Below are 20,487 nucleotides of genomic sequence, written 5' to 3'. Positions count from 1 at the left end.
GGAGGAGTGAGGTGGGGGGCTTTGGACGTCCCAGAGAGCATTTCTACAAAACGTGTAGCAACCGAAACATGAGTTCGAATTTCAAGTGGAAGATGAAGATAGTCCACTTGAAATACAATGTCACTACTTTTTAAGACTACACTCATGGACAGAAATATAAATGGGCAACAGTTGCATTTCACACACATGCACAAACACATTCCTCTAGCCATTTGAGCTCAATTAAATTAATTAATGTAATTTCCCTATGGGTGAATTACGGTACATTCATTCAGGACATAAATATTGTTCTACCCAGATATCAAATATTGAATTACAAACGCATTATATTGAACACAAATGTATATTATCAGACTAAAGTTATTAGACCAAAGCTTGAAAGGCTGGTCATAGTTCACATCAACACCATTATCCCAGAAACCCTAGACCCACTCCAATTTGCATACCTCCCCAAAAGATCCACAGATGATACAATCTCTATTGCACTCCACACTGTCCTTTCCCACCTGGACAGAAGGAACACCTATGTGAGAATGCTATTCATTGACTACAGCTCAGCGTTCAACACCATAGTGCCCTCAAAGTTCATCAGATAGCTAAGGACCCTGGGCCTAAACACCTCCCTCTGCAACTGGATCCTGGAATTCCTGACGGGCCACCCCCAGGTGGTAAGGGTAGGTAACAACACATCCACCATGCTGACCCTCAACACGGGGGCCCATCAGGGGTGCGTGGTCAGTCCACTCCTGTATTCCCTGTTCACTCATGACTGCACGGCCAGGCACAACTCTAACACCATCATTAAGTTTGCCGATGACACAACAGCGGTAGGCCTAATCACCAACAACAACAAGACAGCCTATAGGGAGGTCAGAGATCTGGCCATGTGGTGCCAGGACAAAATCCTCTCCCTCAACGTGATCAAGACAAAGGAGATGATTGTGGACTACAGGAATAAGAGGACCGAGCACGCCCCCATTCTCATCGACGGGGCTAAAGTGGAGTAGGTTGAGAGCTTTAAGTTCCTTGGTGTCCACATCACCAACAAACTAACATGGTCCAAGCACACCAAGACATTTGTGAAGAGGGCACGACAAAACCCATTCCCCCTCAAGATTTGGCATGGGTCCTTAGATCCTCAAAAGGTTCTACAGCTGCACCATCGAGAGCATCCTGACTGGTTGCACCACTTCCTGGTATGGCAACTGCTCGGCCTCCGACCGCAAGGCATTACAGAGGGTAGTGCAAACGGCCCAGTACATCACTGAGGCCAAGCTTCCTGCCATCCAGGACCTCTATACCAGGCGGTGTCAGAGGAAGGCCCTAAAAATTCTCAGATTCCAGCCACCCTAGTCATAGACTGTTCTCTCTGCTACTGCACGGCAAGCGGCACAAAGTCTAGGTCCAAGAGGCTTCTAAACAGCTTCTACCCCCAAGCCATAAGACTCTTAAACACCTCATCAAATTGCTACCCCCTTTTACACCACTGCTATTCTCTGTTGTTATCATCTATGCATAGTCACTTTAATAACTCAACCTTCATGTACATATAACCTCATCTAACCAGTGTCCCCGCACATTGACTCTGTACCGGAACCCCCTGTATATTGTCTCGCTATTGTTAATTTACTGCTACTCTTGAATTACTTATTCATTTAATTTCTTATTCTTATCCGTATTTTTTTTAACTGAACTGTTACGAGCTTGTAAGTAAGCATTTCACAGTAAGGTCTACACCTGTTATATTCGGCGCATGTGACTAATACAATTTGATTTGACAAGGTTACATGAGTGAAACAAAAATACTTAAGCTTCAGAGTCATTAATTATAAACAACTATATTCATTTAGGCTATATTTTTTCAGCCAACTAATCGAAAGTGTTTATTCAGTAACAAACAGTACAAAATACAGCAGTCACATTTGCCATTCCACAGGCACACAGACTACAGCAATGAATCAGGTACAACCGTTCAAATTTAAACAATCAAGTCACTCTCACCTTACAGCAAAGTATCAGAGTGTTTAATTCCTGTAACTCCCTGAAATTGAAAAGTACAGGTCATAAAGTCAGTTACAGTTGAAGTCGGAAGTTTACATACACTTAGGTTGAAGTCATTAAACTCGTTTTCAACCACTCCACAAATGTCTTGTAAACAAACGGTAGTTTTGGCAAGTCGGTTACGACATCTACTTTGTGCATGACACAAGTCATTTTTCCAACAATTGTTTACAGACAGATTATTTCACTTATAATTCCCTGTATCACAATTCCAGTGGGTCAGATACACTAAATTGACTATCCTTTAAACAGCTTGAAAAATTCCAGAAAATTATGTAATGGCTTTAGAAGCTTCTGATAGGCTAATTGACATCATTTGAGTCAATTGGAGGTTTACCTGTGGCTGTATTTCAAGGCCTACCTTCAAACTCAGTGCCTCTTTGCATGACATCATGGGAAAATCAAAATAAATCAGCCAAGACCTCAGAAAAAAATTGTAGACCTCCACAAGTCTGGTTCATCCTTGGGAGCAATTTCTAAACACCTGATGGTACCATGTTCATCTGTACAAACAATTGTACACAAGTATAAACACCATGGGACCACGCAGCCGTCATACCGCTCAGGAAGGAGACCCGTTCTGTCTCCTAGAGATTAACGTACTTTGGTGCAAAAAGTGCAAATCAATCCCAGAACAGCAAAAGACATTGTGAAGATGCTGGAGGAAACAGGTACAAAAGTATCTATATCCACAGTAAAACGAGTCCTATATCGACATAACCTGAAAGGCTCCTCAGCAAGGAAGAAGCCACTGCTCCAAAACCGCCATAAAAAAGCCAGACTATGGTTTGCAACTGCACATGGGGGACAAAGATCGTACTTTTTGGAGAAATATCCTCTGGTCTGTTGAAATAAAAATAGAACCGTTTGGCCATAATGACCATCGTTATGTTTGGAGGAAAAAGGGGGATGCTTGCAAGCCGAAGAATACCATCCCAACCATGAAGCACGGGGGTGGCAGCATCATGTTGTGGGGGTGCTTCGATGCAGGAGGGACTGGTGCACTTCAGAAAATAGATGGAATCATGAGGGAAAAAATGTATGTGGATATATTGAAGCAACATCCCAAGACATCAGTCAGGAAGTTAAAGCTTGGTCGCAAATGGATCTTCCAAATGGACAATGAACCCAAGGATGCTTCCAAAGTTGTGGCAAAATGGCTTAAGGACAACAAAGTCAATGTATTGGAGTGGCCATCACAAGGCCCAGACCTCAATCCTATAGAAAATGTGTTGGCAGAACTGAAAAAGCGTGTGTGAGCAAGGAGGCCTAGAAACCTGACTCAGTTACACCAGCTCTGTCAGGAGGAATGGGCCAAAATTCACCCAACTTATTGTGGGAAGCTTGTGGAAAGCTACCTGAAACATTTGACACAAGTTAAACAATTTAAAGGCAATGCTACCAAATACTAATTGAGGCTATGTAAACTTCTGACCCACTGGGAATGTGATGAAAGAAATAAAAGCTGAAATAAATCACTCTCTACTATTATTCTGACATTTCACATTCTTAAAAATATAGTGGTGATCCTAACTGACCTATTTTTACTAGGATTAAATGTCAGGAATAGTGAAAAACTGAGTTTAAATGTATTTGGCTAAGGTGTATGTAAACGTCTGACTTCAACTGTAGTTGTTCAGGAACAAAAGACTCCATCGCAGGTTGTGACAACAAACATGAGTGTATGATGTCATCCTTAATCATGATAAAGCTGGGCCCACTGTTCTCTGTTCCCAGGCAGCATGCGAACCCTTGGCCTGTGAAACTGAGCTCTGTTATCCTGCATCGAGCAGCTGGAGGGGTGTACAGTAATCAGACTTGCGTTCCGCCTGTGTGTGTGTGATGTAGAATGTTGTTTGTGGTGTCAGCATGAACTTGGCATTAGAATCGCAACAGCAGTTCACAGAAATGTGCTTTTTTTCTCTCTGTATCATTGCATTGTCTTTTGCGTCTGTTATGCTGCTCTTTGGCGTCCCAAAAGATGAGTAAATTCCAACATGTTGCCTCCACATGAATGCAGCTGAGTTTTCCATGAATCAGAGGTTCAGTTGAGGCCACAGCTAGCTTCAGAGCTTTTTACCTCCTAGACCAGGGGTCTCCAACCTTTTCTAGCACCAGATACTTTTTTAAATTTTATTTATCTAAAATGTTGCTTTCAAATAGGCACATTCTTCTCTGCTCCCAGTCCTTGGTGTACATGAGATGTGTTTTCTGTCAATATACCTGTTAAAAATAAAGGTGAAAAAACACCTCTGAGGGGCCCCATTAAATTCATTTGTATTTTTGGGAATTCTGTTCTGTTTCATTTTTTTTTTACTCTGAATATTACAATTAATGATAGAGGACCAACAAAAAAAATTATGTTCTGAATCCATGTCAATGCTTTTTATTTCACCTTTATTTATCGAGGTCGGCCAGTTGAGAACAAGTTCTCATTTACAACTGCGACCTAGCCAAGATAAAGCAAAACAGTGCGACAAAAACAGAGTTACACATGGGATAAACAAACGTACAGTCAATAACACAATACAAAAATCTGTATACAGTGTGTGCAAATGAAGTAAGGAGGTAAGGCAATAAATAGGCCATAGTGGCAAAGTAATTACAATTTACCAATTAACACTGGAGTGATAGATGTGCAGATGAGGATGTGCAAGTATAAATACTGGTGTGCAAAAGACCAGAAAAAAAATCCATATGGGATGAGGTAGGTAGTTGGATGGGCCATTTACAGATGGGCTGTGTACAGCTGCAGCGATCGGTAAGCTGCTCTGACAGCTGATGCTTAAAATTAGTGAGGGAGATATAAGTCTCCAATTTCAGTGATTTTTGCCATTCATTCCAGTCATTGGCAGCAGAGAACTGGAAGGAAAAGCGGCCAAAGAGGTGTTGGCTTTGGGGATGACCAGTGAAATATACCTGCTGGAGCGTGTGCTACGGGTGGGTGTTGCTATGGTGACCAGTGAGCTGAGAAGGCGGGGCTTTACCTAGAAAAGACTTATAGGTGACCTGGAGCCAGTGGGTTTGCGACGAGTATGTAGCGAGGACCAGCCAACGAGAGCCTACAGGTCGCAGTGGTGGGTAGTATATGGGGCTTTGGTGACAAAACAGATGGCACTGTGATGGACTGCATCCAATTTGTTGAGTAGAGTGTTAGAGGCTATTTTGTAAATGACATTGCCGAAGTCGAGGATCGTCAGTTCTACGAGGGTATGTTTGGCAGCATGAGTGAATGAGGCTTTGTTGCAAAATAGGAAGCCGATTCTAGATTTAATTTTGGATTGGCGATGCTTAATATGAGTCTGGAAGGAGAGTTTACAGGCTAACCAGACACCTAGGTATTTATAGTTGTCCACATATTCTAGGTCAGAACTGTCCAGAGTAGTGATGCTTGTCGGGCGGGCGGGCGAAGAGCATGCATTTAGTTTTACTAGCATTTAAGAGCAGTTGGAGGCCACGGAAAGAGTGTTGTATGGCATTGAAGCTCGTTTGGAAGTTTTTTAACACAGTGTCCAAAGAAGGGCCAGATGTATACAGAATGGTGTCGTCTGCATAGAGGTGGATCAAATTATCATCCGCAGCAAGAGCGACATCATTGATATATACAGAGAAAAAAGTCAGCCCGAGAATTGAACCCTGTGGCCCCCCCATAGAGACTGCCAGAGGTCCAGACAACAGGCCATCCGATTTGACACACTGAACTCTGAGAAGTAGTTAGTGAACCAGTTGAGGCAGTCATTTGAGAAACCAAGGCTGTTGAGTCTGCCGATAAGAACACGGTGACTGACAGAGTCGAAAGCCTTGGCCAGATCGATGAAGACGGCTGCACAGTACTGTATTTTATCGATGGCGGTTATGATATTGTTTAGGACTTTGAGCGTGGCTGAGGTGCACCCATGACCAGCTCGGAAACCGGATTGCATAGTGAAGAAGGCACGGTGGGATTCGAAATGGTCGGTGATCTGTTTGTACACTTGGCTTTCGAAGACTTTAGAAAGGCAGGGCAGGATGGATATAGGTCTGTAATAGTTTGGGTCTAGAGTGTCTCCCCCTTTGAGGAGGGGGATGACCGCGGCCACTTTCCAATCTTTAGGAATCTCTGATGATACGAAAGAAAGGTTGAACAGACTAGTAACAGGGGTAGCAACAATGGAGGCGGATAATTTTAGGAAGAGAGGGTCCAGATGGTCTAGCCTTGCTGATTTGTTAGGATCCAGATTTCGCAGCTCTATCAGAACATCAGCTGTCTGGATTTGGGTGAAAGAGAAGCGGGGGGGGGGGGGGGGTGCAGAGCTGTTGGCCGGGGTAGCCAGGTGGAAGCAAGAAATGCTTATTGAAATTCTTGATTATCGTGGATTTATCGGTGGTGACAGTGTTTCCTATGCTCAGTGCAGTGGGCAGCTGGGAGGAGGTGCTCTTATTCTTCATGGACTTTAGTGTCTCAAAACTTTTTGGAATTAGTGCTGCAGGATGCAAATTTCTGTTTGAAAAAGCTAGGCTTTTTGAAAGGGGCATGATTATTTAAGATGGTGAGGAAAGCACTTTTAAAGAACAACCAGGCATCCTCTGATGGGATGAGGTCAATATCCTTCCAGGATACCCGGGCCAGGTCGATTAGAAAGGCCTGCTCGCAGAAGTGCTTTAGGGAGCGTTTGACAGTGATGAGGGGTGGTCGTTTGACACATAACGGATGCAGGCAATGAGGCAGTGATCGCTGAGATCCTGGTTGAAAACAGCAGAGGTGTATTTAGAGGGCAAGTTGGTCAGGATGATATCTATGAGGGTGCCCATGTTTACGGCTTTGGGGTGGTACCTGGTGGGTTCATTGATAATTTGCGTGAGATTGAGGGCATCTAGCTTAGATTGTTTGTAGGACGGCCAGGGTGTTAAGCATAGCCCATTTTAGGTACCTAACAGTACGAACTCTGACGATAGATGGGGGCAATCAATTCACATATGGTGTCCAGGGCACAGCTGGGAGCTTGGGGGGGGGGGGGGGTCTATAACAAGCAGCAACAGTGAGGGACTCATTTCTGGCGAGATGGATTTTTAAAAGTAGAAGCTCGAACTGTTTGGGCACAGACCTGGATAGTATAACAGAACTCTGCAGGCTCTCTCTACAGTAGATAGCAACTCCGCCCCCTTCAGCAGTTCTATCTTGACGGAAAATGTAATTGGGGAAAGATGCATTTTGATTTTCATGTGCAACTCCCCTTTAATTGCACATTCAGAAAGTGGGGAATGTGTCAGTGGAGTAATGTTTGTTAGGCCTACTGCTGCAGCACGTTATGGCAGCGTTTACAAAAGGATGGCCACCCAATTGATAAAAATAATCATATCTTTGTCAGGTAAGCCTACTTTGCAGTTAACATTTAATTGAGTTTTGCAGAAAGTCTTTGTCTACCCACAAGATGGTTATCATTACTAGCATGGCTAACTGGCAACATACTGAGTGATAGACAAATGCATGTACCAAGCAGACAGACTGAGGCAAATGGAAATATTGCCAGAAATTAATTGCCAGATTTAGTGTTCATTTGGGCTTTTTAAGCCAATAGTGGCTAACCAGGGGTAGGATAATGTCAATGTGGTTTTGGTTGAATAGTAGCCAGGAGCTTGTTTATGAAAGTTTGTGATGGGAACACATGAAAAACATGCATGTACTTTCAGAATTGCTTGGTGAGCTACTCATACATGTTGGCTGCGAGCTACCGGTAGCTTGCGATCTACCCGTTGGGAGAGCTGTGTACCGTGTCCTAGACCTAATACTGCAGCATACCCAGCCTCCTTTTTCCCTACGAACTACCACAGTGAACACAGCTCTCAGTTACTGGCTCAGCAGCATTCAGAATGACTCAAAACGTAGCCATCGTGTGAGCTCTCCCTGGTGGACAATCGTAGAACTGGAGAAGTAATGCAACGAAAGGAGAGTGAGGCCTGCAGTGAGAGTGAGGCCTGCAGTGAGAGGGGGGGGTGTAGTTGGAGCAGCTGTCATGGAAGGGGAGAGAGTATGACCCGATGACCGCATGAGGAGGTTATGTCTGCCATGATCAGGCAATGGTGGAAGCTTTTCACGTATTTTTAAAACGTTTCAGTTCTCGTCGATGCGCCCAGCAGCGTTCCGAGGTGCTTTCTCAAAGTCAGTCTGGGCTTTGCTTTCCGCATTCTCTTCTGAGCCGTAGCTGTCTTGGATTCCTTATCCTTCTTGGACCTTTTAGTCTTCTGCGCCTCGGATGTAACTCCTTTTTGGGTGTTGTTACCTACACCACGGTACATGAAGGCATCTGGCAAGAGAGACAAATTGATTAAAATACATTAGATGTCATACGGCTAATTTTCCACTATCAGAACCAGGAGGAACAAGGACAGCCAATAATAGTGATTCAAGGAAGTAAACATGTATTCTTAAACTAATTGTATATTTGGCCACATAGTGACAAGGCTGCCAATAAGTGAGGAAGTCTCAATCTCACAACTGGAAGAAAGTAATACTCCACAACAACAAAAGTGTTACTGTATAGCTTTACTTACAGCGAGGACAAAAGGATCCGAGCACAAAGTGCTTGACTTCCAGTGGCACCCCATTCACTGCCAAGTCTCTCTGGCCTGGAATGTTGTGAAGTGCATCTCTGAAACAAATTGATTCTTCCTTTACTATGAACACCTTCAAGGGACCAACGTCAATGTGAAGGGCGCATCCACCAGACACATTCATCTTAATGTGTTAAAGTCCCTGTTTCATGCACAACATTGAAAGAATGGCCAGAACATCAAGATGCACCATAAATTGGCTATTTTTCCATGCTAGGGCACAGTGTCCTTACCACTTAAAGATCAGACAATTTTTTTCAATTTTCACATAAAATGACATACCCAAATCTAACTACCTGTAGCTCAGGACCTGAAGCAAGGATATGCATATTGTTGATACCATTTGAAAGGAAACACTTTGAAGAAGTTTGTGGGAATGTGAAATTAATGTAGGAGAATAACAGATTAGACCTGGTAAAAGATAAAAAACTGTTTGTTTGTATTATTTGTTCGATCATCTTTGAAATGCAAGAGAAAGGCCATAATGTATTATTGCAGCGCAGGCACAATTTAGATTTTGGCCACTAGATGGCATCAGTGTGTGCACAAAGTTGCAGATTGTTCCATCGAAGCATTTCAATACTTTGTATCAAGTCTGCCCAAATGTGCCGAATTGGTCAATTAATACATTTTCAAGTACATTAGAGAAAATACAAAAATGATATGGTAATAAAAAATGTCATACATTTTAAAAATGTATTTTACCTTTATTTAACGAGGCAAGTCAGTTAAGAACAAATTATTAATTTCAATGACGGCCTAGGAACAGTGGGTTAACTGCCTTGTTCAGGGGCAGAACGACAGATTTGTACCTTGTCAGCTCGGGGATTCGAACTTGCAACCTTTCGGTTACTAGCCCAACGCTCTAACTACTAGGCTACAATGCCGCCCCACACATGATGGATCATTAGCTTATCCACTAACTTTCACACATCTAGATGGGCGGGTGGGGTGGGTGTGGAGCCAGACGCAGCAGGGGTTGAAACTGTAGAACCCAGTTTCCACATTTGAATATAAAAATTGATTTTATCTAAACAAAACTATGCTACATTTTATCTCTGGGACCCTAAGGATGACAAATCAGAGCAAGAGTACTGAATGTAAGTACAATATTTAACTTCAGAAGTGAATGTATCAAACGAGTTGACGTGATAGAAGTTGTTGTTGTGCACTCTCCTCAAACAATAGCATGGTATTTTTACACTGTAATCGCTACTGTACATTTGACATTGCAGTTAAGTTAGATTAACAAGAAATTAACTGCCCATTTAAGACATGTCCTGTGAAATGTTATTGTTACTTACAATGTCATGCTAATCACATTAGCGCACATTAGCTCATGAATGATATACTGCTTTCCCGGGAACAGGCCCAGATCTACGTCATTTGCGTGAAGAGAAGGCAGAGAAAAAGGGGCCAGAGGGCGGGCTGCCTTTTGAGAATTCATAGGCGATCGAATAAACTCCCACTTCCTTCCATTCTGCTAGCAAAGGTGCAATCTTTGGAAAATAAAATCGATGACCTACGCAGAATATTAAACTACCAACGGGACATTCAAAACTGTAATATTTTATGCTTCACGGAATCGTGGCTGAACGACGACATTATCAACATACAGCTGGCTGGCTATACGCTGTATCTGCAGGATAGAACAGCTGCGTCTGGTAAGACAAGGGGCTGTGGAAAACATATTTTTGTAAATAACAGCTGGTGAACGATATCTAAGGAAGTCTCGAGGTTTTGCTCACCTGAGGTAGAGTATCTCATGATAAGCTGTAGACCACACCATCTACCTAGAGAGTTTTCAGCTGTATTTTTCAGAGCTGTCTAAATACTGCCACAGACCGATGCTGGCACTAAGACCACAGTGAATGAACTACTCCGCCATAAGAAAAGAGGAAAAGCCTCACCCAGAGCATGTTAAATGTGCAACCAGAGGAGAAGAAAAAATAACTAGACCACCTTTACTCCACACAGAGACGCATGCAAAGTTCTCCCTCCATTTGGCAAATCTGACCATAATTCTATCCTCCAGATTCCTGCTTACAAACAAAAATTATGTTTGTACTCAATCAATAAAAAAAATGTGGTCAGATGAAACAGATGCTAAGCTACAGGACTGTTTTGCTAGCACAGACTGGAATATGTTCCTGGGATTCTTCCTATGGCATTGAGGAGTACACCACATCAGTCATTGGCTACATCAATAAGTGCATTGATGACGTCGTCCCCACATTGACCGTATGTCCATACTCCAACCAGAAGCCATGGATTACAGGCAACATCCGCACTGAGCTAAAGGCTAGAGCTGCCGCTTTCAAGGAGCGGGACTATAACAAGGAAACTTATAAAGAAATCTCACTACGCCCTCCGACGAACCATCAAACAGGCAAAGAATCAATACAGGACTAAGATGAAATTGTACTACACCGGCTCTGACGTTTGTCGGATGTGGCAGGGCTTGCAAACCATTGCAGACAACAAAGGGAAGAACAGTCGAGAGCTGCCTAGTGAAACGAGCCTACCAGATGAGCTAAACTACGTCTATACTCGCGTCGAAGAAAATAACACGGAAACATGCATGAGGGCACCAGCTGTTCCGGAAGACTGTGTGATCACGCTCTCCGCAGATGATGTGAGTAACACCTTTAAAACAGATCAACATTCACAAGGCCAGACGGATTACCAGGACGTGTACTGCGAGCATGCGCTGACCAACTGGCAAGTGTCTTCCCTGACATTTTTAACCTCTCCCTGTCTGAGTCTGTAATACCAACATGTTTTAAGCAGACCACCATAGTGCTTGTGCCCAAGAACACTAAGGTCACCTGCCTAAATGACTACCGACCCGTAGCACTCTCGTCTGTAGTCATGAAGTGCTTTGAAAGGCTGGTCATGGCTCACATCAACACCATTATCCCAGAAACCCTAGACCCACTCCAATTTGCATACCGCCCTAACTGATCCACCGATGATGCAATCTTTATTGCACTCCACACTGCCCTTTCCCACCTGGACAAAAGGAACACCTGTGTGAGAATGCTATTAATTGACTTCAGCTCAGCATTCAACACCCTAGTGCCCTCAAAGTTCATCAATAAGCTAAGGACCCTGGGACTAAAACACCTCCCTCTGCAACTGGTTCCTGGACTTCATGACGGGCCACCCCCAGGTGGTAAGGGTAGGTAATAACATCCGCCAAGCTGATCCTCAATACAGGGGCTCCTCAAGGGTGTGTGGTTAGTCCCCTCCTGCACTCTCTGTTCACTCATGACTGCATGGCCGGGCACAACTTCAACACCATCATTAAGTTTGCCGATGACAACAGTGGTAGGCCTGATCACCAACAACAAGACAGCCTATAGGGAGGAGGTTAGAGACCTGGCCGTGTGGTGCCAGGACAACAACCTCTCCCTCAACGTGATCAAGACAAAGGAGATGACTGTGGACCACAGGAAAAAGGACTGCGCACTCCACCATTCTCATCAACGGGGCTGTAGTGGAGCAGGTTGAGAGCATCAAGTTCCTTGGCGTCCACATCGCCAACAAACTAACATTGTCCAAGTACACCAAGATAGTCGTGAAGAGGGCATGACAAAACCTATTCCCCCTCAGGAGACTAAAAAGATTTGGCATGGGTCCTCAGATCCTCAAAAGGTTCTACAGCTGCACCATCGAGAGCATCTTGACTGGTTGCATCACTGCCTGGTATGGAAACTGCTCGGCCTCCGACCGCATGGCACTACAGAGGGTAGTGCGAAAGGCCCAGTACATCACTGGGGGCAAAGCTTCCTGCCATCCAGGACCTCTATACCAGGCGGTGTCAGAGGAAGGCTCCAGACTCCAGCCACCCTAGTCATAGACTGTTCTCTCTGCTTCCGCACAGCAAGCGGTACCGGAGCACCAAGTCTAGCAACCTTCCGGTTCCTGGCTAAACGCTCTAACCACTAGGCTACCTGCCGCCAATGACCTGGCCTCCACAATCACCCCGGCCTCACCCCAATTCAGATGGTTTGGACCGCAGAGTGAAGAAAAAGCAGCCAACAAGTGCTCAGCATATGGAAACTCCTTCAAGACAGTTGGAAAAGCATTCCTCGTGAAGTTGGTTGAGAGAATGCCAAGTGTGTGCAAAGCTTTCATCAAGGCAAAAGGTGGCTACTTTGAAGAATCTGAAATCTAAAATATATTTTGATTTGTTTAACGCTTGTTTGGTTACTGCATGATTCAATGTGTGTTATTTCATAGGTTTGATGTCTTCACTATTACTCTGCAATGTAGAAAATAGTAAAAATAAAAAGACAAACCCTTGAATGACTGGTACTGTACTATCTATACACAACACACTTACTTACCGGACTGTAGCAGAAGAGAACTGTATTCCAGCATTAACTTGTGATTTGGGACCAATGTATGCAGGATCTAAGGCTAATGTAATAGAAAACATGGACTCATTAAACATTACTGTACTAGAATGCTATTGAAAGGGCAGAGGAGCGCAGGACTAACTGTAGCCTAGAGCTTAGCAATTACATCTAACAAAAGTACTGTAATTACTTTTTTTAGGGAGGTCAACCTTAGGCAAACATTATTTTCCATGGCTTAATTTAACATTCAATAAGCCAACTATAAACATACAGCTAAATAAACAAATGTTTTGTGAGTGTACTTCCCACCTATTCCCATTCACACCCTCTTTGGTGCCTTTCCTACAATACAAAAGGACATACTTCAGAAAAAAAACAAATAGACAATTTTTATTTAATACAAAATAATGTTTAAAACAAACAGAAGCCAGTGCTCAACATTTCTGCTAGATACCTTTGTCAAGAATACAAACAATGGCCTCAGTCCTACCTTGAGCACTTTGAGCAGTTTATTCAATGGGTGGTCGCATTTCTTCATGTAACGGTAGAGGTACAGTGGGGGGAAAAAGTATTTTATCCCCTGCTGATTTTGTACGTTTGCCCACTTACAAAGAAATGATCAGTCTATAATTTTAATGGTAGGTTTATTTGAACAGCGAGAGACAGAATAACAACAAAAAAATCCAGAAAAACGCATGTAAAAAATGTTATAAAATTATTTGCATTTTAATGAGGGAAATAAGTATTTGACCCCTCTGCAAAACATGACTTAGTACTTGGTGGCAAAACCCTTGTTGGTAATCACAGAGGTCAGACGTTTCTTGTAGTTGGCCACCAGGTTTGCACACATCTCAGGAGGGATTTTGTCCCACTCCTCTTTGCAGATCTTCTCCAAGTCATTAAGGTTTCGAGGCTGACGTTTGGCAACTCGAACCTTCAGCTCCCTCCACGGATTTTCTATGGGATTAAGGTCTGGAGACAGGACCTTAATGTGCTTCTTCTTGAGCCACTCCTTTGTTGCCTTGGCCGTGTGTTTTGGGTCATTGTCATGCTGGAATACCCATCCACGACCCATTTTCAATGCCCTGGCTGAGGGAAGGAGGTTCTCACCCAAGATTTGACAGTACATGGCCCCGTCCATCGTCCCTTTGATGCGGTGAAGTTGTCCTGTCCCCTTAGCAGAAAAACACCCCCAAAGCATCATGTTTCCACCTCCGTGTTTGACGGTGGAGATGGTGTGCTTGTGGTCATAGGCAGCATTCCTCCTCCTCCAATCACGGCGAGTTGAGTTGATGCCAAAGAGCTCCATTTTGGTCTCATCTGACCACAACACTTTCACCCAGTTGTCCTCTGAATCATTCAGATGTTCATTGGCAAACCTCAGACGGGCATGTATATGTGCTTTCTTGAGCAGGGGGACCTTGCGGGCGCTGCAGGATTTCAGTCCTTCAAGGCGTAGTGTGTTACCAATTGTTTTCTTGGTGACTATGGTCCCAGCTGCCTTGAGATCATTGACAAGATCATCCCGTGTAGTTCTGGGCTGATTCCTCAGCGTTCTCATGATCATTGCAACCCCACGAGGTGAGATCTTGCATGGAGCCCCAGGCCGAGGGAGATTGACAGTTCTTTTGTGTTTCTTCCATTTGCGAATAATCGCACCAAATGTTGTCACCCTCTCACCAAGCTGCTTGGCGATGGTCTTGTAGCCCATTCCAGCCTTGTATAGGTCTACAATCTTGTCCCTGACATCCTTGGAGAGCTCTTTGGTCTTGGCCATGGTGGAGAGAATATGATTGATTGATTGCTTCTGTGGACAGGTGTCTTTTTTACAGGTAACAAGCTGCGGTAAGGAGCACTCCCTTTATGAGTGTGCTCCTAATCTCAGCTCCTAACCTGTATAAAAGACACCTGGGAGCCAGAAATCTTTATGATTGAGAGGGGGTCAAATACTTATTTCCCTCATTAAAATGCAAATCAATTTATAACATTTTTGACATGCATTTTTCTGGATATTTTTGTTGTTATTCTGTCTCTCACTGTTCAAATAAACCTACCATTAAAATTATAGACTGATCCTTTCTTTATCAGTGGGCAAACGTACAAAATCAGCAGGGGATCAAATACTTTTTCCCCCCACTGATGGGTGTTGGGGTGGGCAAACTGTTGTCAGAACCTTCACAGCTCCCTCGTGATCATTGTAGAATTCCAGCATCTGCCATTGACACCTACAAGTCAAAACATTATCTCATCATAGGTAGTGTGATAAGGGAACGTAGTTCAATAAAGGGAAAAGGGGATGCCAGGGGTCGTGTTCAGTAGGGCAAATCGTAGCAAACCACAAAATGAAAATAAGTGTAAAGTTCAAGTAGTACCATTCCCCATTCTGTTTTGAAATGTTTTCTCCTGTTTCATGCCTACTAAACACAAACTAGTACTTACGTCAATGTAACTCAGAACAAAAGGATCCCAGACCCCAGGAAGCTTCATGATATCTTTCAGGTTCACAAAGGATTGGCGGCAGTAGCTGTGCATCTCTTGAATGACACCAGCATCATACACATCTGAAATAATTATGTCAAAGTCCATGTTAAGCTAAGGCACCACAGTTTCTGGTTACTCTTTGTTTTACCATGATGTTTGAAATGCATTGGAATTATGTCCCAAAAGGCACAGTTACATTATCTGTCCAGTAGATGGTGATGTTTTTACTCTTTATTTATTTAATTTTTTAACTTGGCAAGTCAGCAATAACACATTTATATTTCACAATGACGGCCTGAGAACGCTGAGGAATCAGCCCAGAACTACACGGGATGATCTTGTCAATGATCTCAAGGCAGCTGGGACCATAGTCACCAAGAAAACAATTGGTAACACACTACGCCTTGAAGGACTGAAATCCTGCAGCGCCCGCAAGGTCCCCCTGCTCAAGAAAGCACATATACATGCCCGTCTGAGGTTTGCCAATGAACATGACGGCCGGTAGTGATACAGCCCGGGATCGAAACAGGGTCTGTAGTGATGCCTCTAGCACTGAGATGCAGTGCCTTAGACTGCTGGGCCACTCGGGAGACCTAACACAAATGAAGATTTTTACTATCAGTGTAATTGAAACCAATGAATAATGGATGTTTGGGGGTTGCCAGGTATCCTCTTACCTGTGCTGGAGACGGTGGCCTTTTTTCCCCTCTTTTATTCCCCCCCACACCAGATGAAGTAATCCAGGAAGCCACTGTAAAACTGGATCAGCTTAATCCGCTGGGACTGATCAGCTGACTGCTTGCCGTACCTCCAGCTCTCAGCGATGGACAGCTGACGCTTGGCGTACTCAAACTGCCTGTTCACCAGGAGGTGAAACGAGTGCTCCAGACAGATCTACTGGACAAAACACTTCCTCAATGTACATTCACATACAGTACCAGTCAAAGGTTTGGACACACCTACTCATTGAATTGTTTTATTTTTACTATTTTCTACATTGTAGAATAATAGTGAAGACATCAAAATTATGAAATAACACATATGGAATCATGTAGTAACCCCCAAAAAGTGTTAAATCAAAATATTTTATATTTGAGAGTCTTCAAAGTAGCCATTCTTTGCCTTGACAGCTTTGCACACTCTTGGCATTCTCTCAACCAGCTTTATGAGGCAGTCACCTGGAATTTCAATTAACAGGTGTGCCTTTTTTTAAAGTTAATTTGTGGAATTTCCTTCTTAATGCGTTTGAGCCAATCAGTTGTGTTGTGACAAGGTAGAGGTGGTATACAGAAGATGGTATTTTACCAAATAGGGCTAAGTCCATATTATGGCAAGAACAGCTCAAATAAGCCAAGAGAAATGACAGTCCATTATTTTAAGACATGAAGGTCAGTCAACATCAACTGTTCAGAGGAGACTGTGTGAATCAGGCCTTCATGGTCAAATTGCTGCAAAGAAACCACTACTAAAGGACACCAATAAGAAGGAGACTTGCTTGGGCCAAGAAACATGAGCAATGGACATTAGACCGGAGGAAATCTATCCTTTGGCCTGATGAGTCCAAATTAGACATTTTTGGTTCCAACCGCCGTGTCTTTGTGAGATGCAGAGTAGGTTAACGGATGATCTTCGCATGTGTGGTTTCCACCGTGAAGCATGGAGGAGGAGGTGTGATGGAGTGAGAGTGCTTTGCTGGTGACACTGATTTATTTAGAATTCAAGGCACAGTTAACCAGCAATACGCCATCCCATCTGGTTTGCGCTTAGTCGGACTATCATTTGTTTTTCAACAGGACAAATGACCCAACACACCTCCAGGCTGTGTTAGGGCTATTTGACCAAGAAGGAGAGTGATGAGTGCTGCATCAGATGACCCGACCTCCACAATCACCCGACCTCAACCCACTTGGGATGGTTTGGGATGAGTTTGACTGCAGAGTGAAGCAAGAGCAGCCAACAAGTGCTCAGCATATGTGGGAACTCCTTCAAGACTGTTGGAAAAGCATTCCAGGTGAAGCTGGTTGAGAGAATGTCAAGAGTGTGCAAAACTATCAAAGGAAAAGGGTGGCTACATTGAAGAATCTCAAATATAAAATATATTTTGATGTGTTTAACACTTTTTTGGTCTCTACATGATTCAATGTGTTATTTCATAGTTTTGATGCCTTTACTATTATTCTACAATATAGAAAACAGTAAAAATAAAGAAAAACCCTTCAGTAGATGAGGCCACACTTTTGACTGGTACCGTACATTTCCATGTTAAACACATTGTTACATATTCCATCCATTTGTTTGTTTTTGAAGGTGTCATACTGGCTCAAAATATAATAAAAGTATTGACTTTTTTAACTTATTGGCCTATATTGACTTTTTTTTAACCTATATTGACTTAGGGTCCTTTAGGAAAGGTGATAGTTTAACAAAACGAATGCAGAGGTGAAGGAATGAAGATAAGAAGGAACATACCTTCAGGTAATGTTTTAGTCCTGAGTGTTTCACTCACGCATAGAAACTGTTGTAGTCTTCCAGCTTCGAGATGGGACGGTGGTGTAGTATCTGTGCTTGTCCTCCAAATTATCTGAAAGACAATGTTTGAAGAAATCAAATTTTGCATTTCTACAGTACTTTGAGTTCATTTTGTGAGTGTTTAGTCAGAGCAAAGATATACCTACCTCAGCGTAGCGTTGTGGCATGTCCTCCAGTGTTCGAGAGTAACTGGACATGTACTCAGCAGCTTCCTGCCATCTATAGTGTAGGAGGGCCTCCTTGATGTGCTGGAGGCAGTTAATTGTGGTCTTGTAAAAACCAGTCTCACGCTGTGTCTCTGTGATTATACAGGAGACAGACTGGTTAATAGGTCTAAGAGATCTTACACAATGAACACGATAATCAGGCATATAGTCGTGCGTTCTCGTGGCGCAATGGGTCCAGAGCAAGCATAAACTGCCACAGGTAGCACATTGTCAAGACAATAAACTAGCTGTTCACATATTCGTCTACAAACTGTATTTTATAAAGTACCTTGAAATATAGTTGGCTCCGGGGGAGGTTTGGCTGCTTGATTCGTTTTTTGTTGATTGATTCATCATCTGAAGAGTCATTTTCACACAGTTCTCCTGGTAACCTCAGTTCTGACTCAAGATCATCCATGACACGGTTTGAAGTTCGACCCATTTTTTTAATTATTTAACCTTTATTTAACAAGGTAGGCAAGTTGAGAACAAGTTCTCATTTACAATTGCGACCTGGCCAAGATAAAGCAAAGCAGGTCGACACACAACAACAGAGTTACACATGGAGTAAAACAAACATACAGTCAATAATACAGTAGAAAAATAAGTCTACATACACAATGTGAGCAAATGAGGTGAGATAAGGGAGGTAAAGGCAAAAAAGGCCATGGTGGCAAAGTAAATACAATATAGCAAGTAAAACACTGGAATGGTACATTTGTAGTGGAAGAAAGTGCAAAGTAGAAATAGAAATAATGGGGTGCAAAGGAGCAAAATAAATAAATACAGTAGGGGAAGAGGTAGTTGTTTGGGCTAAATTATAGATGGGCTATGTACAGGTGCAGTGATCTGTGAGTTGCTCTGACAGCTGGTGCTTAAAGCCAGTGAGGGAGATAAGCGTTTCCAGTTTCAGAGATTTTTGTGGTTCGTTCCAGTCATTGGCAGCAGAGAACTGGCTTTGGGGGTGACCAGAGATATACCTGCTGGAGCGCGTGCTACAGGTGGGTGCTGCTATGGTGACCATTGAGCTGAGATAAGGGGGGACTTTACCTAGCAGGGTTTTGTAGATGACCTGGAGTCAGTGGGTTTGGCGACAAGTACGAAGCGAGGGCCAGCCAACGAGAGCGTACAGGTCATAGATAATCATGTGAAAGCCCACAATATGTCATATTCTGGCAAAATATAATGTAGTTAGTTTAGTAAAATGTGAATTTGCTCCAAACCCCATGCATGCTTTTCATTAAAACACAGTTACCCTACTGGACACTAACAATTACGTTAAATCTTCAAAAATGAAGGCAAACGGGAGGAGGCAAGATCAGGTGGGACCATTCTAGCCAATGACAGGGCAGATACGCGTGTGAACAAAAAGCACAACGGTTACCACAACCACAAAGTCAGAATTGGCTGTATCGTAAAAATGTATGAAAACAAAAATGAGATTAAATTTAAGGTTAAGCATAAGGTTAGTAGTGTGGTCAAAGTTATTTTTAAAATAACATTTTAAGAAGATACATTGTAGAAATAGGCGGGGTTTATGACTTTGTGACTGGGGTAACTAGTAACGACCAGGCACAACGGCGATATAGTGTTTTTTCTCGAAGTTGCGGGGATTTTACTTGTTCTACTTATATCAGTACACTCGTAACAGCCGAATAATTAGGAAACTTCTATTCGATCAAATAAGCCATTCAATGTTTTCTTAACCAAATTCGACACGCTCTCATTGACCTCCATACAAAAACTGGTCGCTTGATCAGCGGAAAGAAACGAAAAATCGCCACCTGCGAGAGAAGACAGATTTTGCGCCCAGTTATCACTCTCGCTTCGCCTCTGGTTCAAAACATGTCTCACTTCCGGTATACTTCCTGAAGAGCTTCCTGGCATTCTATCATTGGTGGAAAAACTTATTGAAGCGCTTCCTGGCATTCTATCATTGGTGGAAAAACTTATTGAAGGGCTTTCTGGCATTCTATCATTGGTGGAAAACGTATTCCGCTCGTTAGTATGTAAACAACGTCTACCTCTGATGTAGGGATAATTATATCAGTCAGTTAGCAATACCTTTATGAATTAGGTAGCCTTTGTGGTTTTTAAAATGTCATAAATGATTCAGAATTCACAAAAAGTGACGTTAGTTGGAGATGATCTCAGAACAAAACGATCTCCTAAACCTGTGTTTACCACAGACCTTATTTTCAGCGTTTTATCCCAAACACCATTCTTTTCCCCCATAGGCTTTGTTCAACGAACCA

The 20,487-nt window shown here is 43.1% G+C and overlaps 1 pseudogene; it reads right to left on the bottom strand.

Annotated features, from left to right (window-relative positions):
• Nucleotides 1-7,416: 7,416 nt before the first annotated feature.
• LOC115174415 (TATA box-binding protein-associated factor RNA polymerase I subunit A-like) lies at nt 7,417-18,601 on the bottom strand (annotated as a pseudogene).
• Nucleotides 18,602-20,487: the final 1,886 nt, after the last annotated feature.

This window comes from Salmo trutta, chromosome 35, assembly GCF_901001165.1.
Source record: "Salmo trutta chromosome 35, fSalTru1.1, whole genome shotgun sequence".
Lineage (NCBI taxonomy): Eukaryota > Metazoa > Chordata > Actinopteri > Salmoniformes > Salmonidae > Salmo > Salmo trutta.
This window is presented reverse-complemented; position numbering and strand designations above follow the sequence as displayed.